At 41.7% G+C, this 25532-nt stretch overlaps 1 long non-coding RNA gene across 3 annotated transcripts; it reads left to right on the top strand.

Annotated features, from left to right (window-relative positions):
- The first annotated feature begins 1 nt into the window (after position 1).
- LOC139356858 (uncharacterized) lies at positions 2 to 24118 on the top strand. 3 transcript variants are annotated; one of them, XR_011609330.1, is made up of 5 exons: positions 2 to 111; positions 6509 to 6581; positions 15434 to 15623; positions 17787 to 17847; positions 23200 to 24118. It is a non-coding gene; the product is annotated as an uncharacterized lncRNA (long non-coding RNA). The 3 variants fall into 3 exon arrangements; XR_011609331.1 differs by lacking the exon at positions 23200 to 24118 and adding an exon at positions 23091 to 23190 and having other exon boundaries at positions 15 to 242; XR_011609329.1 differs by having other exon boundaries at positions 16 to 242.
- The last annotated feature ends 1414 nt before the right edge of the window (positions 24119 to 25532 follow it).

Genomic DNA, 25532 nt, shown 5'->3' with positions numbered 1-25532 from the left:
CTCCCTCAGCCTCCTCCTCTTTCCAGCCCCAGAAGGACTGGGGGGTCATGCTGGGTACCTGCCAGTGGCTGGATGTCTTCTGAGGTCGTCCAGATCACTGCTTCTCTTATTGTGCGTAAGATTCACCTGGGGAGCCTAGTCAAGTGCAGGTCCTGAAGGTCTGGGATGGCTCTCATGCGAGTCCAGCCAGACCACACTGAGTTGTGAGACTCTAGACCAGTGCTGTCAAAGCCAAATGCAATGTGAGCAGCATATGTCACTTAAAATTTTCTAGTAGCCACATTAAAAAAAAGTAAATTGGACACACATACGGCGATACAGCAATCATATGCTATACAATACTATGTTTAAAATGTAGCCCTCCCCAAACAATAAAGTTGGGTTTAATGAAAAGTATTTTATACTGCTTTCATTTTAAAATTAAAATTTAATGAATTCAGATTACATAAAATGAGAAATTCAGTTGCTCAGTTACACTGTCCATATCATAAGGGCTCCACAGCCACACGTGGCAAGTAGCTACCGTATTGGATGGCACAACTCAAGGCCATTCTCTGAAAAGGTAACAATGTACAGAAATTACCCTTCTAAAGGACTAGTATCTGGAAACCCAGTAAACATTCACTAACATCATTTTAATGAATCCATAATTAGTGTCTGGGGACTGTTAATAGGAGGTATAACTCTTGGAGACTGGAAGAAGGTGTAATGTTGGCCTCATCCAGGATTCCAGCTCACAGTCTGGACAGGGCCCTCTGCCCTGTGAAACCTGTCACACTCAGTCCTCCTCTGAGCTTTTGCCAGGGCTCCCCTCACTGGGATCCCTTCCTCCTCCTTGCTGCCCCGCCTAAATCTTACACAACCTCAGGGCACATGATTCCAGTCTCAGCACCTTGTGGCTCTTCCTCACTCCCCATTTCCTCTGTGCTCACACAGCATGCCTGCTTTGCTTTCAGTGTGTTAGTCTGTTTCTCGTGAAATTCTAAGTTGCTTGAGGACAGAATCTGCTTTTTTACTTCTATCATGCTTAATATAGTGCTTGTGCATTGATTTTATAGCCTAAGACTTTGCAGAAGTTTACCAAGACTAGGAGTTTTTTGGTGGAATCTTTAAGGTTTCTGGGTATAGTTTCATATTATCAGCAAAGAGATAGTTTGATAACTTCTTTTCCTAGTTGGATGCCTTTTATTTCTTTCTCTTGCCTGATTGCTCTGACTGGGACTTCCAGTAATGTGTTGAATATGAATGGTGAGAGTGAATATCCTTGTCTTGTTCCCATTCTTAGGGGTTCCCCATTCAGTATTATGTTGGCTGTGGGTTTGTTTTAAGTGGCTGTTATTATTTTGAGGTATGTTCCTTTGATGCCTAGTTTGTCGACGGTTTTTATCATGAAGGGATGTTGGATTTTATCAAATGCTTTTTCTGAATCTATCGAGATGATCATATCATATGTTTTTTGTTTTTAAGTATGTTTATGTGTTGTATCACATTTATTGATTTGCATATGTTGAGCCATCCTTGCATCCCAGGAATAAAGCCCATTTGATTGTGATGAATTAACTTTTTGATGTACTGCTGGATTCAGTTTGCTAGTATTTTTTCAAGGATTTTTGTATCCATGTTAATCAGGGATATTTGTCTCTAGTTTTCTTTTTTTGTTGTGTCTTTGCCAGATTTTGGTATCAGGATGAACTGGTTTTGAAGAATGAGCTAGTGGGGAGTCCCCCCTCCTTGATATTTTGGAATAGTCTCAGTAGGATTGGTACCAGCTCTTCTTTGTATGTCTGGTAGAATTTGGCTGTGAATTCATCTGGTTCAGGGCTTTTTGTGGTTGTCAGGTTTTTTATTATTGATTCTATTTAATTACTCATTCTTGGTCTGCTGAACTATTTTTAGTGTATATACCTTATTCATCTTGTGGTAGATTGTGAAACAACTGTGGAACCGTTTTGGATGTATTGTGGGATTGGGCACATGAGTAAATGCTGTTGAGAGCCAGAGTTCTCATTATAGGAAAGGAACATCAACATATGGAATGGAGGAAGGCAAGAAGGAACCTATGGGTTAGATTGGAATGAGGGGCATCAGTATGAAGCCATGATTTCTTATATTTATATGTGAAATACCCACATATACATACATGCATGTACACATAAACACGTATGCACGTATATTTATCTATGTATATATGTGTATTATATTTGTATATGTTTGTGTAAATAAATGAGTATTTTTTTCTAGTTTTATTTGCTAAAAGGACTTAGAAGAAAGACTCCCCAGTAGCAATGAAAAACTAGCACTCAAATCTTGGTCTCTAATACTAAGAGGAACCAGAGCTCCTCAAATAAATGTCCAATTCTAGAGCTGGGATAGGGCAGGTACAAGATGAACCTGGGACATCTTGATATGCCAGAAAGTAAAGAAATGTCTATGAAAAAATGATGGGGACATTTCACAGAGACACACCAGCCTCCTGAAGGGATTCCTACTGGCTAAATCTGGTACAATTTAAGCTCCAAAATAATTAAACACGGTATTGAATTATAAGCCACAGGAAAAAACAGGACTTCATGAGTCCATATGGATGATAAATAGATAGGCAGATAAATATATACATAAATGAATGAGAACAGAAGACTCTTGCTTACTGTACAAAGCAAGGAGCTGACTGATGAATACGGAGGGTGTACTGAAGTTGGAAGATCATAATTTTGCAACTATTTTAGTAAATATGAATTTAGACACAATCATCAGTGGATGCTAAATACAGAGGAACATTTTAATGAGGAACAGGCCAGTTGCATGGTCTTAAACTGTCTCCCCACAGATTGCTCATTAATTTTAAGGGGAAAAGGTAGCCCTACAATAGGGAACTCAGATAACACTTTACATAGTCAAGAAATCAAATAACAGCTTAACCAGGTAATTAAAATTGACTTCAGCTTGAGGAGGCAGATGACCATTGTGTGTCTCCTGAGAAGGGCACAATGTCACTTATGTAGTATTCAGGCAGTGACTGTATAACTTGAGTCTAAATGCAGGAAATCATCATACAAATTCAAAATGAGTAAATACTCCATTTTTAAAAGTTAGGATTTGTATTTATCAAAAATGTCAATGTCCAGACAATATTAAAAGCATCTAGGGACCCCCTATACAGTTCTCAACTATTTTCTGTGGATAGATGTGAATACATCCAGAATATCTGACATTATACTTTTGGGACTATAGGCTCAGGTCCCACTGTGGCTTCCAGGTGTTCATTGCAGTTGATTTCTTGTTTACTCTGTTATTTTTCATATAGGGAAGTGGGACTGCTGTTTTTTCTAGTTCCATCTGGTTCATTCCTGGGGGCAGATAATATATCTTACTCATCTTTGAAATTCCCACAGTGCCCAAAACACAGGTGCGTGCTCAGTTAACATTTGCTGACCTGAAATGGATTGAATGAATCCAGATTGTTCTAGTATCAGAATTTTTGTCTGGAGGTCTTGGGGGAAAACCCCTTTAAAATCAAGGAGTGTAGTCTGATCAGCAGTATTTCCAAGATCTCCTTTTTTTGGATCAGGTGAAAGTGGTAAAAGCAAAGCTGGATAAAGAGTTTAGCAGAAAAAGTGGTTGTGGTAGGCTGAAAATGCTCCCTGCGACCCCCTACCCAAAAGATATCCATATCCTGGGACTATTATCTTATATGTCAAAAAAGGACTTTGCAGATGTGATTAAGTTAAGGATTTTGAGATGGAGATTATCCTGGATCATCAGGGTGGGCCCTAAATATGATCACATGTATCCTTAGGAGAGGGAGGCAGAGGAAGATTTGACACATACTGAAGAGGAGCAGGCAACACGACTGTGGAGGCAGAGGATGCAGCCACAAGCCAAGGAATGCTGCCAGCCACCAGAAGTCAGAAGAGGCAAGGAAGGATTTGCTCCTGAGCCTCCAGAGAAAGTGCAGTCCTGCTGATACCTTGATTTTGGACCAAGGAAACAGATTTTAGACTCTTGACCTCCAGAATTCTGGGAGAATAAATTTCTGTTGTTTTGAGCCACCAAGTTAGTGGTAATTTATTACAGCAGCCTTAGAAAAGTAATACAGTGGTAAAATGGAAATTACTTCAATTCCATTTCTACTAGCAACTCATACGCATACTTTCAGGAAGGCGTGTACTCTCTGAGTCTTATTGCTTTAATTTGTGACATAGAAAAATTGAACACATAAAGATATAGTACATAAAGGAGCAAAAGTATGAAAAATACAACTTCTTCATGCAAACCTCTCCTCCCTCTAATAGATAAAGGCAAATGGTTCCCATCCTTCTTTCCTTGATCCATTCCAGTATTATGAACCACAGCATGATCCAGAGTGACCATATGAATAATTCTACCTCTTGTCTTTTCTTTGTTAAAGCATTGTTAGTCTGAGAAAGGATCCAACTCAGACTTAAAAAAAAAATCCAATTACATATTCTAATTAGTCATACTCTCCTTATTGAAATTTAACAGACTTAAACTCCTCGTCCTTAATAATAATAATATAACGTTGACTGGCTAATATTTATGGACTACTTAAAATGTACCAGGTACTATGCTATAAACTTTTTTGCTTATTGTCTCATTTAATCTCCATAATGCAATAAGGTAGGTCCATTAATATTATTTTACTGAAGAGGAACCTGAGGATGTGGCTTTATTGATGGTGACATGTGACTTTCTGATCAATTACAGCAGGACCACAGTTTTTATGGGGGTTCATGCAAGTGGGAGTACTATGGCCGAGATACACATTTTGTCCAACTTGCTATGGTGATTAGCAAATATGACAGAGTTTCAGAGAAGGTGACTCTCCATAGGGCAAACTGAGAGTGGGCAGGATGTATGGAGAGAATTTCCAATGGAGTTTGGGCTCTACTGAGTCATCAGGGATCCAGACATAACTGCTATTTTAAATTGTATGATTGCTCAGGGGAGTCTGCTGATTATCCAACCACTTCTGGCATTAAGCGGCTTTGAGAAGCGACCAGGGCAGAACTTTTCTCAAATGTAGGTCATTTCCAGCGTGGCTTTGAAGATTCCAAACCATCTGCATTCTCTATTGAGGAAAAGGTAGAGTTTTTAACATTTGGATGTGCTACTATCCATGAAGCAAAGAACAATTAAAAAATGCACAAATTGCACCCTGTTTATATTTCAGTCTCAAGGCTAGTTATGACACTCTTGCTTTTCCTCTAAATGCAAGTAGTTGCTGTTACCTTAGAAAGATGATGGGATGGATTGTAAGTAGAATTGAGTTGCCGAGTTAGTGGCAGAACTCTTGGGTAAGTCATGGAAACTTTGGGTGTTGCCCCTTTAAAAGGTGGGTTGATACAACCTTCCCTACTTACTTCATAAAGACATAATAAGGTTAAAATAAGGAAATATAAACTTCTTAAGAGCTTTGGATTTAGACCGATCTTGGTTTAAATTCTGCCTTTTCCACTTCTATGCTATATGACTTTGGGGAAATTTATTCAAAATCTCTATTTTGAATACATTTAGTCCTCAGTTTCTATGTGTAACGAGTGGAGATAATAAAAGCTACTTCATAGAGTCTTGGAGGGGATTTAATGAGATAACAATTATAAAGCATTTACATGTGCACAGAGTAAACATTTAATTAATGGAAACTATTATTATTAATGTTCATAGTTCATATGTTTATATAAAAGGAATTAAAAGGTGAAAAATAATTTTATAGTATATTAGTTATAGTAGTAGTAGAACATGCAAGGCTTGTGAAATTAAAGCATGCCTCTGAATCTATGCAAGTGTGTTTTGATTTACTAATGACAGTAAGCAAGGTGAATATACTTGTTCCAGTGATTGGCTTCAGACATAGGAGTATGACCAAACCCTAATGAGTTTCCATTGGTTGAGACATAGCACACCTATATTTAGATTTCATGTACTGGTATTTGGTGAAGCATTTTATGTCCTGTGTAACTTGATATGCATCTTCTTCTATTTCCTCTTGAGACTGTAAATTCCTTGAGCATAATGATAGCATTTTCTCTGTGGCCATAAAGCCCTGAAGGGCTTGGTGAGGACTGTGTGGGTGTTCAATATATTAAGTACTAACTAGTTCCAGAGGAAAGCTGAGATTGTTATTAACTTTTCCACCCAATGTGATTCTGGGGAGCTGAGTGTGATGCACACTGGGAGTGGGCTCTAGAAAGCCTAATGAGTTGCCAGGAATTCGGGGCTGCTTACAAATGAATGCACAAGTGGTTCTCTCCCCAGGGCTTCCATCGACAGTGGCGTGAATGAAAATACATTCTATAAAGCAAAGAGGATTGGTTCTGCCTCCTTTAGTTCTCTTTTGAAGTGCTGCCTTTCATTAATTTAGACACCAAAGTCCATGCCCCGCCACTCCCTAGCCGTGGGAGCTTGAGTATGTCATTAGGTCACTTTGAGCTTCAGCTTTTTTATTTTTAAAACAGGGGTGATAATATCAGTTCTGTTTACTTCACAGGGTTGTCGTCAGCATACGATGAGATGGTTTACAGACGAACTGTGCACACTGTCAAGCATGATATACATGGAAGGTACTATTATGATGTCATCAGCTAGGGCCTGGGTCTTTATTGGTGGCTTCCTTCCTCAGAGATGACAATCAGCTGCGTTCAAAGCTTTACATGCTTCTTTGGCTTCTAGGAGGGATGGCAGTACAGAGCACTCTGGGGGCTGAGCCCCTTGGTGGCCCCAGTTCTCCAGTGCATGGACTGTGCTTCGATTGCCTCCAAACAGCACAGATGCAAACCTGTCTGTCCTTCAGAAGTAAAGGAGATGTGCATGAATATATTCCCCTATTCCAACACTCATGTGTTCACATGGACTAGCCCCTGTTTCACGCACGGCCCCTGGGAGCACTGACAGGCATTTAGGAGATGGCTGGTTGTGAGTGGGATGCTTTTGAGGACCCCAGAGCAGAATTTCCTTGTGAGAAGGTAACCAGCCCCTAGTGGTTCAGGGATCCTGGTGTTTTCTGGGTCTTCTGCTAGTATTTCTACCCTGACACCTCCCTTGTCTACTCCACATTTTGCCAGATTTCTCCTTTGAGTGTCTCTGCTTTAACTTACGGTATGGGGTGAAAGAACAATAAGCCACTGGTACACCTGGCCCATGGAGCTTTAAGCCTGACTTGCCTAGTGACAAAGTCAGTTGCTGACGCCAGATAGGTCTCCTATCCATGCCTCCTCCTCCCTCAGGAAGGGGACACCATCAGCTCTCACCATGACACTCATCACCTCATTTTTTGGGGAGGTTTCCAAAAGAGAAGGGACATCTGAGCTTGCTTTTGCCCCTTCTGTTGGTAACTATAAGACACAGAGGAAGACAGAGGTGGCTGGTCCCCTGGAAAAGTCTAGAGGCTTCCTTGCTTACATTTCTCATCATGTCTGTTCCTATTAATATTTACAAACTCTTCAAGCAGCTCATGAACAAATTCCCTTCTTGCCACTTTGTGCATTTCATTGCTTTACCTGGAGGAAGGTGTTTCCAGGGCAGTCACAAAGTCCTTTAAGCTTAAATCACAGCATCAGCGAACTTCAGAGTTAGTAGGGGCCTTGGAAATATCTATCCTAAAGACTTCATGTGAGCACATGTGGACCCTGAAGCTCAAAGAGGCGAGATGATTTAAAGTCCCTCAGCTGAGCAGGGCAAGAGAGACTCCCACTCTGCACTGGACTGAAGTTCCTCTTTGCAATAATCAAAGAATCATAAACTAGAAAGACACTTGAAAGATCCTTGCTCTACTCCTTTAATTGAGGCAGCATTACTTCATCTTAGATGATTTCTTTTACTGAGATCCCTTCCAAGCCTCTCTCTCTTTCTCTTTTTGCTTGCTTTTCTCTTAGTTCCTCCCTCCCTATAAACTGTAACTAAAAATTACTATTTTAGCCACGAGGTATGTGATGCATGCAAAGAATAAATTAGCAAAACAGAACAGTGCTGTAATCTGAAAGGACAACTGTGTCCTGGATGTTTCCTACCTGGCCCACAGGGACACCAGCCTGGGCCCTTCTCACGCCCCTCCTGCCCTTGCTGCCCATTTGTTTTGAACTTAGATCCCTTCATCAGGTCCCCTACGCCCCAAAGAACACCCTGTTCAGAGAGCTCTGTCATTCCTCCACCCTGCCTGCCCCAGCTGCGGAATTCCAAGTCAAACAGTGCTTTCCTGCCTTTTCCATTCCGTACAACATTCCTGGGCTCGTTTCCACTGCTGGCATGCAGCTCGTAGGTAGAGGAAAATGGAGCAAACCTTTGAAGGAATATGTTCAATCACCACAATGGAAATGATGAAAAGTAGATAAAAAGTATAAGCCATGTAGTTACAAATCCTTAAAAAGATTGCTATCTCAAAGCATCCTCTATATGCAAATTTCATAATTGCAAGCTTGGAAGTGTTGTGAAGCCAACACAAGCTATTTGGGAGCTGAGGGGCCGTGGACCCTCTTTCTGGTGACCAGTGATTGAGACCCAAACCAGGACTCTTTTGAGTGAAAAGGTGTGTTACTGACGAGGATGCCAGTGGGCTTCTAGCTGGTGCTTAAATACTTTACTGAGATCAGGAACTTCATTTGTCTTTGAATTTCTCTGAGTATTTGCTGAAATTAGCATCTTTGTCTTTGTATGACTTCTTCCCCTTGGGATCACCAGGTGGGGAAAACCTCATCCCTCTTCCCAAGAGGACAGCTGAGCTATTTGGGAACAGCTCTCCTGTCTCCTGAGTTTTTTCTTCTTCAGGCTAAACATCTCTAGGTCCTTCAGCAGTCCCATATTTGGGGTAGTTTTCTGGCCTTTCATTGGCCTGGTTGCTCCTCTGCATGAGCTGCCTATGGTCTGTGTTTTACAGGGTCTGGCCAGAGCTCGATGCAGCTTCCTTCAGCCTCTCGTTCTCGTGTCTCTCAGCCTGACCTGACATAGCCACTTAGACTCAGGGAGCAGATGCTTAGCTCCCTCATTTCCTGGAGCTTCTTTTCACATACTTTCTTGGGCACAGTACATGGGATTGGCGCTCATCAATGACAAGAACAGAATCAGGGGGAGGAACAAGGGCAGCAGTGTGGGGGCTTTATTCACATCTGAGTTGCTCAAGGGCCTTATGAAATGAATATGATTCAACACCTCTGTCTCTTTTGCTATGTCAAGAGCTTCATTTCCAGAACCAGGCTACTTGGATACAAATCCTGTCTTGTCCCACTTAAACAATGTCTAAATGTGAGCAAGTTACTGCATTCCTCTGTGCCTCAGTTTCCTCCTTTGGGGCATGTAAAATTGTACCGGATCAAATTAAAAGTACTGAGAACAGCATTTGGCATCATGGTGCGTCTCAACCCATGCTATAAAAATTATCATTATTATTCTCCCTGCCCTCCTTTTCTCTTGGTGCTGTAGGTCACTCTTGGGGAGATTTTCCAGAGCAGCAAAAACTGCACCTTGCATGAGTACTTCAGGCTGAAAAGTCACCTTCTGCCCTCTAGATTGCAGGTGTCTCTGGGGGAGGAGAACAACACCTAAAGCCTGTCATTAATGCCTTTCAGGCTCCTGAGGCCTTTCATCCTGAAAGATTCCAAGGCCCTCGAATAAAAGAAGCAAAAACATTCATTAAAACATTAACAATTGCATGGCAGGTACAACAAGTCATCCCGATACAGCCCATTGTGAAACATGCTCGTTATCTGGAGCATTCAAGCAGTTTTAAGAGGTTTGCTTATTCCAAGTATTCTTTGAATTTCAGTGACCAGAATAGTTGAACCCAGAATCTCCTTTCCATTCCTTCTTTCCCTCTCCCTTGGCAAACCAGAGACAAAGGCTTGGTCTGAATGTCCCCTCCAGCTCTGCTTTCTCAGATGGGGCAAAGTGGAAAGCACAGGACAAAAGAGGGAGAGGACAGTCATATTGGATCCCCGCAAAATAACATCACCAACAGCAGAGAGAAATGGGCCTTTCCTCTGAAGATCTCAGATCTATTTATACTCAACATACTGATATCTGCTGTCAGGCATAGCTGTGCTTAATTTCTGACTTGACCCAGGTTAGAATTGCACTTTTTAGGTGTAAACAGCACCAACAGTAATGTGTTGGCTTGTGAAAAGATCAGTCCATTCTTTCTGATTTTTAATCAACTCTGGAATATTCATCAATCGAGGATGTGCAAAAGATCTGCTCCAGTCTCAGTTCTGGGCTGCATGGTTGGGCCGGCTGACTGCACTGCAGTAACCACATAGTGGGTCATTTGGAGGCTGGCACATGCACAACTGTGAATGGTCCAAGGCTGACTCAGTCTAATTCACTAGCACTCAACTGCATTGCAAATCCCTCACTTTTGGTGAAAAAAAGTGACGGCAAAATTTTATTTCCTGATCACCCATGTGAACAGTCTCAATAGGGTGTGCCATCTGCTAGAGATAACCTGAACCTATCAGTCAGAAGGATTAAAGTTCATTGATCAGGGCGGATCTGTTCACCACACAGGTTTTTAAAGAAATGCATTCCTGGGCCGGGTGTGGTGGCTCATGCCTGTAATCTCAGCACTTTGGGAGGCCGAGGTGGGTGGATCACTTGAGGTCAGGAGTTCGAGACCAGCCTGGCCAACATGGCAAAACGCTGTCTCTACTAAAAATAAAAAAAATTAGCCGGGCATGGTGGTGGGCACCTGTAATCCCAGCTACTCGGGAGGCTGAGGTAGGAGAATTGCTTGAAGGCAGAGGTTGCAGTGAGCCGAGATCGTGGCACTGCACTCCAGCCTGGGCAACAGAGTGAGACTTATCTCAAAAACAAACAAACAAACAAAAAATATATACGTATGTGTGTGTGTGTGTGTATACATGTGTGTGTGTGTACATATATATATAAAGACATGATTCCCATTTCCAGTGGCAACAGATGCCACTGGATTTTCTTCTTGCCCGCTGCCCTTGTCCTCTGCAGAGATGGGTGTTCCTCTTGTCCTCTGCTCAATGCATGGCTGGCAGGCATGGAGGTGGCACTCAATGAAACTGGCTGTTGCCTCTCACTGTCACCACTCCCTTGGGTTTGGTGGCACATTCTTATCCCGCATTTCTAGTTTCTTAAGGGAGATGGAAAGAGAGAAGTGAATTAACATTCAGTGGATGCTTATCATGAATCAGACGTGTCACATACATGAGTTCAATTAATTTCACAGGTTGTAATGTGACCTGAGAGCCGTGGTGTTTTTGAAAATCCAAGTTAAGGAACACAGTGGGTAATATACATATTAATATACATTTAGACCAGAACACAGGAGGCAAGAGGGCAGGGAGATTCCCTGTGGCCTCTTCTATTCTTTCTGCTCACAGGGCATGAAAGTGCTGAAATGTCAGATTCTAGCACTGGTATACTTCCACATTTGGGTACTTTTGGGGGTTACAAATTCTTGTTTGCAGGTTCCTGAAATGATAGATTTATTTACATTCTGGACTGTCATACCACTGGCAGTGGCATTTTGGATCTGCGTTAGTGTCTCTGCAGAAACACTTTAGTATCTTTAGCCTAACTCATTGGGAGAACATTCTCAGCTCTTAGTTAGCCACATGTCTGAGGATCATAGCTGTTAGACCATGAGGCTATAACCAAGGCATCTTTCTTACCTTGCAGGACAAACGTCTTGGAGGAGGAAATAAACTGCTTGTATTACCGCCAATCTGTAAAAATGCAGGCAATGGCATAATTACCATTTGTAATATCAGCTGATTTTGGTTCCTATTGCTTTAGTTTTGCTTTTGCTCATGAGAATTATTGCTTGCAGATCATAATAGCTTAGACCTTAATTCTGTTAACATGTTTTTTGGAACAGATGACATGCTTGGTGGGTCAGGGATCCTAGGAACGGGGCAAAGATGTGGCTTCTGAGGTTTGACCCTGACTGTTTTCTGTAGGTGGGCAAATGGCCCGTTCCACATGATGAGTTGCTGGAAAGAACTAATATGAATTATTGCAGTTGACTTTGCATACATAAATACTTAAGTTGTGCTTAATAATACACTTGATCCAAATATCCTGCAAACACATTTACTGCTAAACCAGCCTCAGGTAAGTTCAGTGGGCTTGCCATCCCACAGACAGTTTTTACCAGCCTGCCCTCTCTCCAGGCTACAAAGCCTGTGTCATAGAGACAGTAAAACTGAGTAAAAATGATTAACATTCTTTCCTATTGACTTGTCTTAAGCTTCCCCTGGGAATGGGTATGTAGAATGGTGATGTGTGAGATTCAATCCATACACAAGTGTTTACTGGCATCTTGTGTGTTCCCACCATAAAGCTAAGTGTAGATGCTTGATCCAGAAGATGTGAAAGATATGATCCCTGCCTCCCTTGTGCATGAATAATCAAATCGGAGAGCTAAAAATAACACTCAAGAAGCCAGCATAAAAATTTTTGACAATATGTATAAATGATGTGACTAACCTCTGTCCTGGAGTATTTGAAAAGGTCACCATGAAGACAAAGGGATAAGCAGGACCTTGAAGAAGGTTTGAATTATTAATAATACTTATAATGGAGTACATTAGCATTTACAGTGAGCTCTTTTTATAATCCCTCTGAGAAAGGTGACAGAAGGAGGGAAGACAGAAAGAGGGAGGACAATTTGTTGAGTAACTAAGCAAACTATGCAAAGTGGACCAGATGACAACTGCTCAGGGTTCATTCTAAGAACTTACAGAAACCATCTCTTGTCTGTCTGTCCATCCGTCCGTCTGTCTTCCTTCCTTCCTTCCTTCCCTCCTTCCCTCCTTCCCTCCCTCCCTCCCTCCTTCCTTCCTTCCTTTCTTTCTCTTTCTTTTCTTTCTCCTTCCTTTTCTTTTCTTTTCTTTTTTCTTTGCCTTGCCTTGCCTCGCCTTCCTCTCCTGTCCTCTCCTTTTCTCTTTTCTTTCTTTCTTTCTTTCTCTTTCTTTCTCTCTTTCTTTCTTTCTTTCTTTCTTTCTTTCTTTCTTTCTTTCTTTCTTTCTTTCTTTCTTTCTTTCTTTCTTTCTTTCTTTCTTTCTTTCTTTCTCTCTCTCTTTCTTTCTCTCTCTCTCTATCTCTTTCTTTCTTTCTCTCTTTTTTTTTTTTTGAGATGGGGTCTCGCTCCATTGCCCAGGCTGGAGTGCAGTGGTGTGATCTCAGCATCCTCGACCTCTCAGGCTCAAGCGATCCTCCCACCTCAGCCTCGTGAGTAGCAGAGACTACAGGTGTGCACCCCTGTGCTTGTGACTTTCTTATTTTTATTATTCTAGAGATGGGGTTTTACTATGTTGCTTAGGCTGGTGTGTAACTCTTGATCTCAAGTGATCCCCTTGCCTTGGCCTCCCAAAACGCTAGAATTATAGGTATGAGCCACCGTGCCTGACTTCCCAACTCTTTTGTAATGGACAGTAAGCCTGCTTGACTTCTGTTCCAAAGGAAAATTCTACTCTGTCTTCTAAGGCTGCTTACTATACAAGCATCCTTGAAAAAGTAATCTGGAACCAAAGATAGTGCGTCTCTCACAAAACATGGAAAAATGTGAGAGACCCATGGAGAATTCTCTCCTAACAACTTGCTCAAGGTTCCCAAGCTAGCAGCAAGCATCTGGGCTAGGATTAGAAACCAAGCAGGCCGAGGAACATTTAATGACCTCACTGACTCCCTGTCCAAGATCATCAGACTCCAATCTATCCCAATTTCTGGGACCACCTCTCTTCCTGCGTGGGCAATTTTGGCATTTAAGCAACACGGCCTTTATGTTGCTGGCCTGGCTTGTGTGGGGTAGCACCGTGTCAGTGATTATGCTCCTTCTTTGTCCCTTGGGGACACACCCTGATCCTGGGCTCCACTTTTGCGATGTTTCTTGTCTAGTTCCCCAGGATGAAGTGCCTGCCTTGTCCTTGACCTAGTCCCACAATCCCATGCATTCGACTGCCATATTCCAGGCCACTCTTGGCCAGCATGATGCCTGGATCTTTGTGTCTTCTATCCCGGATGTGCTGCTGCATATGGGCCACTCGTCACACTTGCAGGAGCTCTGCCTTGTTGACCTGCCCACCAAGAACTTTAACCTGTCACTTCATCTGCCAACCTAAGACTGCTCCACAGGTTCTGTTGGATTTCAAGTATCTTCTATTACATCTACTCCCATGTGCTTGTCTCACCCTGTACCGTGTGTTTTGTTGCTGGATCATTGTCTCGATGCACTCAGGCAGCAGTAAAAGAATACCATAGCCTGGGTGGCTTATAAACAGCAGAAATTTATTTCTCACAGTTCTGGAGGATGGGAAGTCCAAGATCAAGGAGCCAGAAGATTATGTGTCTGGGGAGGGCTTACTTTCTGGTTCACAGACAGCTGTCTTCTCACTGTGTCTCCACATGGCGGAAGGGGTGAGGGAACGCTCTGGGTTTTCTTCTTGTAAGGGCACTAATCCCATTCATGACCTAATCACCTATTAAAGGCCCGACCTATAATTGCCATCATATTGGGGGTTAGGATTTCAACATACAGATTTTAGAGGGACACAAACATTCAGTCTCCGGCAGTCATTTGTCCAGTTGTTTACCTGGTTTCATTGCAATGAGGGGAGAGAGGTGGTGATGGGTGCTTCAAAGGTGGACAGCATAAGCAAAGTGCTGCAGGGAAATGAGTGTATTTGGCCAACCAGGAAGCCAGTATGATCTGACCCGGGGTAAAGAATGGGAGAATAGAGATTCCCAATGCCAGGATGAAGAATGCAAACAGAACTCAGTGACTGAATCATCGAACATCACAAGAGACTCCATGGTGGTGTGGACTGGTGGATACAGTATGGCTTGGGTGTCAGGTAGAGATGGATTTGAATCCTGGATCTGCTACCTATGAGGTGTGACCTTGGAACTTTGTGTCTCAGAGTTTCTTATCTAGAAAACTGTGATAATAATACCTACCCAATGGGGCTGTTATGAAGATTGTCGATAAAACAGATACAATATCTAGCACAGTGACTTTGAATTATAAATGCTCGGCCGGGCGTGGTGGCTCACGCCTGTAATCCCAGCACTTTGGGAGGCCAAGGCGGACGGATCACGAGGTCAGGAGATTGAGACCATTCTGGCAAACACGGTGAAACCCTGTCTCTATTAAAAATACAAAAAATTAGCCGGGCGTGGTGGCGGGTGCCTGTAGTCCCAGCTACTTGGGAGGCTGAGGCAGGAGAATGGTGTGAACCCAGGAGGCGGAGCTTGCAGTGAGCCGAGATCGTGCCACTGCACTCTGGCCTGGGCGACAGAGCGAGACTCCATCTCAAAAAAAAAAAAAATTATAATAATAAAATAAAATAAAATAAATAAATGCTCGATAAGTGGTGGCTGTTATAGATTGATCCTGATGGAATGCTAGTCCTGGAAGGGACCTTATGGCATATTTAATATAACCTGTTTATTTTAGACATGAGAAGAAATGAAGAAGCTCAGAGCAGTCAGCTAAGTGACCTGTTTGCTCAACCTTGCCAGGGGTGACGGAAACTTACTCACTGAACACTGATTACTTATCAAGGGCTTGATCGTGTGCAGTCAATCATTCATTGGTTGCTGACTCGCTGCCAGCAGACAGACAGCAGCATCCTCTGGAGACACAGGTGATGTGTTTGTTTATGGCTTACCCTGTAGTGGGGGCACTGTCCTCTCTTAGCTATCTGGATGTAAACCAGTCAAGTCCTCTGTGATGCAGCCAGCCTACCAGCCCTTCAGCCTCACCGCCTTCCTTCAGTTCATCAAAACTGCTCTATTCTTTGCTGCCACTTAGGGCTACTTCACTCAGCCAATTCCCAGTCATTTTTTAGGTCTCAGCGTAAGTGCTCTTTTTCCAGAAAAGTCTTCCGAGATGCCAGCAGTGAGGCGAGGTTGCCTGTCATCTGCCCCCTTAATGCCTGGGGCTCCTCCTTCACTGTGCTTCTCCTGACATCATCAGTACCCATCTTTTCCACTAGGGAATCTCTGTAAGAGAGGAAGTTGGTTGCTGTTGTTCACTGGGACATCCCCAGGGCCTGGCAGAGAGGAGATGCTTAGTGAATGTTGGTTAAATGACTGATGAAGGTTTGCTAACTGCAATCGATGTTCCAGAATTTTGGGGTTGCTGCTTGGAATGTAAAAAATACTCTAAAAATGGAGTAGTTCTTAAAGTATTTCTTCCCAAGAAAGGCAATGAGGAAGGTTAGACTGATAGGTACATATTTATGTAATATGTATTCCACCTACTGGCACAGAAACAGGCATTGCTTTGCCCTTATGCTTCTCAGTTTATCTTGCAGTGACACTTCATCACGGACCACTTCGTCCAAGGACTGATATTTGGAAACTGCTCTCCTAAAAGTCACAGCCATTAATTAGCTGTAGCAATTGCCATTGCTCTATATTGCTAAGGAAAGCAAGTTTCTGAGTCCCAAAGGTTTTCATGACAAATTTACCAAATATACATCCTTCGTTTATTTCTTCATGGCTCAATTTTTACCCTAGCTCTACTTTTTATTTTTTAAGTGAATATCTTACCTTGTCATGGTGGCTTATTTAGTTCCCCAGTCAGTTCACACTGTCCGGGAAAGGGAGATGGCAGCATATGTGGATAAGGACATTCCTCTTTGAAGTGTCATTTAGCCAAAGTGGAACTTGACCACTTACTACAGCTGAAATCCCCTCATGGACTTATGGTGCCTTTAGATTTGCCCAGTCCTGCCTCAGGGTGAGAACAAGAGGACTGTGCATGACTGTGCTTGGGAGATAGGGCACGGTGACACAGTGTACAGTGGTGCAGGTTGCACCCTGCCAAGGGTCTCCAGCTGAGGGAAGAGTGGGCTCCCTCACTAAGCTATGTACCCAAGCGGAGTCTGGGTCTGTTAGGAAGACAAGGCCACATGTTTCTAGTTCACACGAAGGAGAAAGGGCAGGAGGTGATGGTGGTCCAAGGAGCCAATAGGGTGGATTAATTTGGAGCATGTGGGCTTTGCAGGAAGAGAGGCATAGGCTTAGATCTTTGCCCCCCACCACTATCTGTGTGACTTTTGGCAAGTTTGTCAGCCTCAGTTTTCTCATCTGTAAAACAAGAATAAAAACAATAGCAACAACAAGATCTGTTTTATATGGTTGTTGGAAGGATTAAATGAGATAATGCAGCAGAAGGCTCAGCAGAGTGTCAGGGCTTCATAAATGCTACCTGTGTTGATCATCGATGGTTCCAGGAAGCCCTGAGTCATCCAGGATGCCTTATGGACAGAGAACTCACATGCTCTTTCCTGTTTCCTCCTCCTCACCTCACTGCTCTGTCCGAACAGGTGACTCCCGTCATGTCCCCACCATCTCATTTACTAAAACCAGAAACCAAGACATCACCCTAGACTTCTCTCTCTCCTCCTCCCTCACCTCAACATCTAAGCAGTCTCTAAAGTCTATGAGTCCTACCAGCTCACCCTCCTTCCGCCGACCTTAGCTCAGCTACTTGGTCCAGAGCAGCCTCATTCCTATTTTGGACAATGGCAGCACCCTCAGACTGGCCCCCGCACCAGTTGTTCAGAAATGCAAATCTGATCTCATTGCTTCCTTGCTTAAGACTATCCACTGGTGCCCTCTTTATCTACAGGATAAAGCCTACGTTTCTTTGGGATTAATCACAGTTTTGCAAGACCTAGCCGGTCTCCTTACTACTCCTACCACAACTCCTGTGTCCAGCAACAGGGCATTCTGTGGGCACTTTCTATAGCTTTATGGCATTTCCTGTCTCTGTGCCTTAGACATGTTCTGCTTTCTAGGAATGCGGTTGATGATGATGATGAAGAGGAAGAGGCTGAGAGTAGCAGTAACAGCTGCCAGGTATCGGCGATTTACAACAATAACCGTTTTCTGTGCTCAGTACTTTGCATTCATAATCTGTCTTTCCCCAACCTTGGTTACCTGGTGAACTCCTCAAATAGAATTATGATTTTTTTTTTGAGGTGGAGTCTCACTCTGTCACCCAGGCTGGAGGGCAGTGGCACAATCTTGGCTCACTGCAACCTCCGCCTCCCAGGTTCAAGCGATTTTCCTGCCTCAGCCTCCTGAGTAGATGGGATTATAGGTGTGTGCCACTATGCCCAGCTAATTTTTGTCATTTTAGTAGAGACGGGGTTTCACCATTTTGTTCAGGCTGGTCTTGGACTCCTGACCTCATCATCAGCCCACCTAGGCCTCCCAAAGTGCTGGGATTAGGCGTGAGTCACTGCGCCTGGGCACAGAATTATGATCTTTAGGAATATATCGTTGTGTTGATTTACGGGAGTGCTTCACCTGGAATACAGAGGGCTTGACTTTACTGGGCCCTTACTCGAGCCCACGTTGGCATGTGTGGTAGTCAGTGCTGCCCTCCTACTCATTTTAAAAAAATAGACTTTGGTTTCTAGAGCAGTTTTAGGTTCACAGCAAAATTAAGCAGACAGCAGAGTTCTGACATGTCCTCTAAGCCCTTGCCCCAGCCTCACTATCAGCATCCCAGACCAGAGTGATACATTTGTTATGATTGATGAACCTACATTAACACATGAGTATCACCCCAAGTCCCTAGCTTACATTAGGGCTCCCTCTTGGTGTAGTACATTCTATGGGTTTAGGCACACGTGTAATGACACGTATCCACTATTACAGTGAGACAGAGTACCTTCCCTGCCCTACAAATCCCCTGTGCTTCACCTCTTCTTCACTCCCTCAAACCCCTGCCAACCACTGATCTTTTTATTATCTCCATAGTTTTGCCTTTTCTGAAATGTCATATAGTTGCAATCATACAGTACATAGCCTTTTCAGAGCAGCTTCTTTCACTTAGTAACATGCATTTACGTTTCCTCCATGTATTTTCATGGCTTAATAGCTCATTGTTGTTTAGTCCTGAATAATATTCCATTGTCTGAATGCAAAACAGTTTTTGAAGGACAAAACTGAAGGACATTTTGGTTGCTTCCAAGTTTTGGTAATTATGAACAAAACTGCTGTAACATCTATGTGCATGTTTTGGCATGGACATAAGTTTTCAACTCATTTGGTTGAAACCAACCAAGGAATATGGTTGCTGAGTCATTTGATAGGAGCATGTTTTGTTTTTTGAGAAACCGTTCAACCGCCTTTCAAAGTGGTTGTACTGTTTTGCCTTTCCACCAGTCATGAACGGGAGTGTCTTTAGCTCCACATTCTTGTCAGCACTTGATGTCATCACTGTTCTGGATTTTGACCATTCTATTAAATAAAAAGTGCGTGGTAGTATCTTATTTTAACTTGCAATTCTCTAGTGACATATGATATTGAGCACCTTGTCATATGCTTCTTTGACATCTGTATATCTTCTTTGGTGAGGTGTCTGTTCAAATCTTTTCATCATCTTAAAATCAAATTGTTTTCTTTATTGTTGAGTTTGAAGAGTTGTATATATATATATATATATATACACACACACACACAAATATATATATGTTCTGTCACCCAGGCTGGAGTACAATGGCTCACTGCCACCTCTGCCTCCTGGGTTCAAGTGATTCTCCTGCCACAGCCTCCCGAGTAGCTGGGATTATAGGCACCCACCACCATGCCCAGCTAATTTTTGTGTTTTTAGTAGAGACGAGGGTTCACCTTGTTGGCCAAGCTGGTCTTGAACTCTTGACCTCAGGTGATCCACCTGCCTCAGCCTCCCAAAGTACTAGGATTACAGGCGTGAACCACCACGCCAGGCCTGCATTTTGGATAATAGTTCTTTATAAGATACGTCTTTTGCAAACATTTTCTTTCGGTCTGTGGCTTGTTTTCTCATGCTCTTGAGCTCCTACTCATTTTTCTTTCTTTCTTTTTTAAATTTATTTTTTTCTACTCCCCAGATTGGAAGAGCTCCTACTCATTTTTAAAGCACAGCTTGGGACTCAACTTTTGTGATAACTGGAACTGTCTATTTCTGTCTCCAGAAGTTGATCACTATTGACTCTGTGCCATTACTGTGTCTTTTACAAATATCCATCATATTATAAATATTTACTCATCAGACTGTAACATTCTTGGGGAGAGGGATATGCCACTCATTTTTACATTTCCAGAGCAAAGCATAGTATCTGACACTAGCTAATGTGTGTAGTATATGTGTGTCAAGTGAGCTAAAGGTGTAAAATGAGGACCCAAGTGAGCAGGGCACCCCTGCTTCCCTGAAAAGCACTGGGTGAGTTTTGCTTCAGCAGAAGTATGAGAAACATGCTGTGTCTCCTGGTCTTGTTTCCATTACATCCTTACCTGGATACAGGCTTTTTTTTTTTTTTTTTTGTGGAGTCTTGCTCTGTCACTCAGGCTGGAGTGCAGTGGTGTGATCTCAGCTCACTGCAACCTCTGCCTCCCAGGTTTAAGTGATTCTCCTGCCTCAGCCTCCTGAGTAGCTGGGATTACAGGCACGCGCCACCACACCTGGCTAATTTTAGTATACTTGGTAGAGACTGGGTTTTGCCATGTTGGTCAGGCTGATCTCTAACTCCTGACCTCAGGTGATCCACCCACCTTGGCCTCCCAAAGTGCTAGGATTACAGGCGTGAGCCACCACGCCTGGCCTGGACACAGGCATTTTTGATAGATCCCAGATGTAAGCCATCCCTCCCTACTGGAAAAGGGGTGGGTGATTAGAGGCCGAATTCCTCCCCAGTCAGGGTAAATACATTTGTAAATTGCTCCGGGGGTCTTCGTGGGCAAGAAGTGTGTCTGTCGCCTGCATATAATTTTCTAGAGTGTGTCCTGACTCAGCTCTTCCCACTCCTTTTTCCATTCCTGCTTATCGTTTAGCTAGAATCTTCACTGTGAAGGAACAATTACCATTCTGTCTGCCTCCACAAAGTCTCATCTCTTGCATGGATCTGTAAGAGCGTGTGCATGTGCGTGCTCAGGTGGTGAAATACCTTCTGAATTCTTCCGTGGGTCAGAATCTTGCAAACTTAAGTCAAAACCCTTTTCTTTCTCTCTTCTCCTCCCTCTGCCGCGACCTCTCTTCTGTTTTTTTCTTACTTCTCATGTCTGCCTCCCTCTTTCCTTTGGCTTGCAGTGTTTTTGTAAAATTCTCCCCTTCTTGACCCCATATAATCCCTGGCATTTAGCTCAGAATGCATTCCATTATATCTAAGAACAGTTTTCTCTCAATGGGGCTTCTATTAAGACCAGACCTTGCACCCAGAGTTGGCTTAAGCCCTAAGGGGATGAAGTTGGGAGAAGAAAGAATTTTCACATGGTTTTTAGGCTTGTGACCATTTGACTTATAGACATGAATGCTGAGACATTCAAATGAAAAGTAAAGAAAAATCCAGTAAAAGATCAGCAGATGTTTTGTCTGCAAGGCTTGAGGGTTTCGATGTTAGGCAGGAAAAATGTGGATTCTTGACTGAACTTTGCAATTTTCACAGGGTGTTTTAGGGATACTTAGGTAATAGTCATGATTAGCATCTTGAGTCAGTTGAGATAATTAAAAAAGTTAGCAAACTATTGCATGATTGCTGTAAGAAGTCCAAATAATATGAAAATCTACAGAGCAGAAGCTTAAATGTCCCTTCCGCCTTCCTTCCTCTCCCTCCATTTCACTCTTTCCTGAGACAAATTCATGGATTGAATATGTGCGCTTTGGGACAATTTTTTTCCCTGTGCATTTGCACACACTCGGTTCCATTATTACTTTCACATAAATGGTCATACAATTTATTCTGTGATGTTCATTTATTCATTGAATAACAGACCTTGGAGATCGTTCATGTTAGTGCATACAGAATTATCTCCCTCTTTAGCTGCTGTGGAGGGTTCTGGAACATGGGCATAACATCCTTTACCTAACCATTCTCCCAGGGAGGGTTGTTGGGGTGGCATCGTTCCTATTCTCTCTTTCCTTTTTCTATTTCGAACAATAAAGCAATAAATACCCTTACACATATATTTTTTCATATATATTTTTGTGGATGTTATAAAACTTTACAAATTTTTGCTGATTTCAGGTGACATTGAGCCTCTTGTTCTCTGTCCATTTTTTTTTTTCTAATTTCAAATTGTTTGTTCATTTTCTTTTTTTACTGTTCTTAGGAATTGTACATATTTTCTTATTAATTTCATGGGGTTCTTTTCCAAGATTTTATGATTAATTTTTAAGCATACAGAGAAATTAACAGAATTGCATATATAATAAACATCCATGTATCCACCACCGAGAATTTATAAATAACATTTTGCTGTTTTGACTTTTATTACGTAGCTTTTCACCTATCCATCCTTTTATTCATTTATCAATCCACCTTCTTTTTATGCATTTCAGAATAAGTTGCAGATCTCAGTATACTATTTCAGATTCTTATCAATAACAGAATTTAATATTTGTTTACAATCCTTTTTATTTTTTATGGTAATGTTTACAGATAGTAAAATGCACAAATCTTAAAGTTTAATTCAATGTGGGGGCTTTATATATATATGTTAAGGGGAATAATCGTTCCCTTTTTATTTATATTGCAAGTATTTTCTTCCAATCTGGCACTTACCTTTTAACTTTGTTATGATATCCTTCACATACAGAACTGCAAAATTTACATAGTCAATAATTTTCTTTATGGATTCTAGAGCTTGCATCTTCCTTAGGATGACTTCTCCTGTCCCAATATTATTTTATTTTATTAAATAAAATAATTGAATGTTATTTTATTAAATAAAATAATTGAATGTTATTTTATTAAATAAAATAATTGAATGTTATTTTATTTTATTAAATAAAATAATTGAATGTTATTTTATTTTATTAAATAAAATAATTGAATGTTATTTTATTTTATTAAATAAAGTAATTGAATGTTATTTTATTTTATTAAATAAAGTAATTGAATGTTATTTTATTTTATTAAATAAAGTAATTGAATGTTATTTTATTTTATTAAATAAAGTAATTGAATGTTATTTTATTTTATTAAATAAAATAATTGAATGTTATTTTATTAAATAAAATAATTGAATATTATTTTACAAATTCAATTTTTTAAGAGTTTTGGTAGTTATAGTTTTAATTTTAAAAATCTATATTAAATTATATTTTTGTGTAGGGATTAATAAAACCTAACTCTTGCAATAGCAAACCAGTTGTCCCAAAGCCAGACTCTTTTCAGAATTATCTGCTTTAGTCTTTGATGGATGATTTTCTCCAAAATTTAGAAGAAGTTGGAAGAGTGGAAGAAGAAAAGGCAGCAAGAAGGCAGGAAGAAAGCAGCAAGAAAGCAGGAGAAGGCAGTGCAGAGGGGATGGACAGAAAATGAGAGTTTGGAGTGAAGATTCTAAAAGTCTCACGAAATTTTTTCTGCAACAATTGAACAAAGTTATTTTTTGCATAAAACTGTGAAAACGCAGGTTTTGTCTTCAACAATATCTCCCACGTAATTTTATTTAACAGGATAATACGGTGATTCAGAGCTTGGGAATTATGTCAAAAACAGTTTCTGTATCTTTTTAGTGAAGACTTATCTGTGAAAGCGTTGGAGTCAAGGTGTGCAATTTGTCAGATATCAACTGCAGCATTAGTAACTGATGAGTCTGGGGACATGTGAAAGAAGAGAGAGAGAAGACAGCAGCCAAGAGCACAGCAGTCAGAGGGAGGGTCTGGCTACACTTTGCAGTTTCACTTTTGAGGTAGGGGACAAGGCAGCCTTTGGCAAGGGAGCATGATGTAGGGTCAACGTTGCCATTTGAGAAACAAGGGAACAAAAGAAATATGGATATATAGTTCTTTTGAGAACACATCTAGACTATCTCATCCTGTCTTGGAAATGTTAGTTAGTGTTGTTTAGCAGACAATCAGTTGGAGCGAACCAGAGAAAGAGAAGAAGAAGAAGAAAAAATCACTTACAAGGACATGTTAAAAGGAATGCAAAAGAATTTTTGTCAATTGCACTGCATAGCACAAAAGCAATTTCTTTCTATTATTAACACAACATAAGGAAAGAAGAAGAAAGTGCCAATGTTTTATTGCCATGATAAATACTTGCAGGGGTTCAAAGAACTATAAATAAGGGTTCACATGTGTCATGCTTTCTACAATACACTATGTATTTATTCAGGATCTAATAAAAAGTGAATATTGAACAGCAGGTCCTTGAATAATGTCATTTCATTCAATGTAGTTTTGTTATAATACTGATGAGGAAAAATAATCATTTCCTGGCTGGGGCTGTTGTCTGTGTGGAGTTTACTTCTTCTCCCCTTGTCTGTATGGATTTTCTCCAGGTATTCCAGTTTCCTTCCACACCCAATAGCTGTGCACGTTAGGTGAATTGGTGTGTCTAGTTTGTCCATTCTGATTGTGTGTGTGTGAGTGTGGGAGTGAGTGTGCCCTGTGATGCAATGGCATCCTGTCCAGGGTGGGAGCCTGCCTTGTGCCCTGAGATCCTGGAAGAGGCTCTGGCCACCCATGACACTGAACTGGAATAATTGGGTAAATAGCTATCTTACTTGTTTTTATTAATCTTTCATAAATGTCTGCATAACTCATTCTTTTTTTTTTATGTTTTTGAGACACGGTCTTGCTCTGTCGCTCAGGCTGCAGTGCGGTGGCATGATCATGGCTCACTGCAACCTTGACTCCCTGAGCTCAAGTGATTCTCTCACCTCAGTCTCCCAAGTAGCTGGGACCACAGGCACGCGCCACGACACCCAGCTAATTTTTTTGTAGAGACAGTGTTTTGTCATGTTGCCCAGGCTGTTCTCAAATTCCTGGACTCAAGCCATCTGCCCACCTCGGCCTCCCAAAGTGTTGGGATTACAGGCGTGAGCCACCATGCTGGGTCCACTTTTATTTGAATGTTTAATATTAGAATTGCTTTTGTCTTTATTTAAAAGTTTGGTGATGTTTTTGTGATCAGAAATATGCTGTAGGAATTTAACTCTGGTGTATATCAATTAGCCTATGTTCAAATTGATTTTGTTATATGTTGTTTTGCTTAAAGTCACAATTTCCAAGAAGCTATCAATGACGTTAAACAAGGACTTCCTGTACTATATGACCCAGCCATTCCACTCCTGAGTATTTACCTGAGAGAAATGAAAGGATAGATCCATATAGAGCCTAGTACATGAATGTCCACAGCAGCTGTGTGTGTAGTAGCTGTGTCTGAAATAGCCTAAATGTCCGTCAACAAGGGAATAGATATACCATTGTGGAATATCTGCACAATGGAATCTTGGTCAGCAATAAAAAAGAAGGAACTCTGATACACCCAACAACATGAATGAATCCCCAAATAATTATACTGAGTGAAGGAAGCCTGGCAGGGCGCTGTGGCTCATGCCTGCAATCCCAGCACTTTGGGAGGCAGAGGTGGGCGGATTACTTGAGGTCAGGAATTCGAGACCAGCCTGGCCAACATGGTGAAACCCTGTCTTTATTAAAAACGCAAAAATCAGCCGCGCATGGTGGTGCATGCTTGTAATTCCAGTTACTCGCAGGAGGCTGAGGCAGGAGAATTGCTTGAACTCAGGAGGAAGAAGTTGCAGTG

The sequence above is a fragment of the Macaca nemestrina genome, chromosome 10 (assembly GCF_043159975.1).
Source record: "Macaca nemestrina isolate mMacNem1 chromosome 10, mMacNem.hap1, whole genome shotgun sequence".
In the NCBI taxonomy this organism is placed as follows: Eukaryota; Metazoa; Chordata; class Mammalia; order Primates; family Cercopithecidae; genus Macaca; species Macaca nemestrina.
This window is presented reverse-complemented; position numbering and strand designations above follow the sequence as displayed.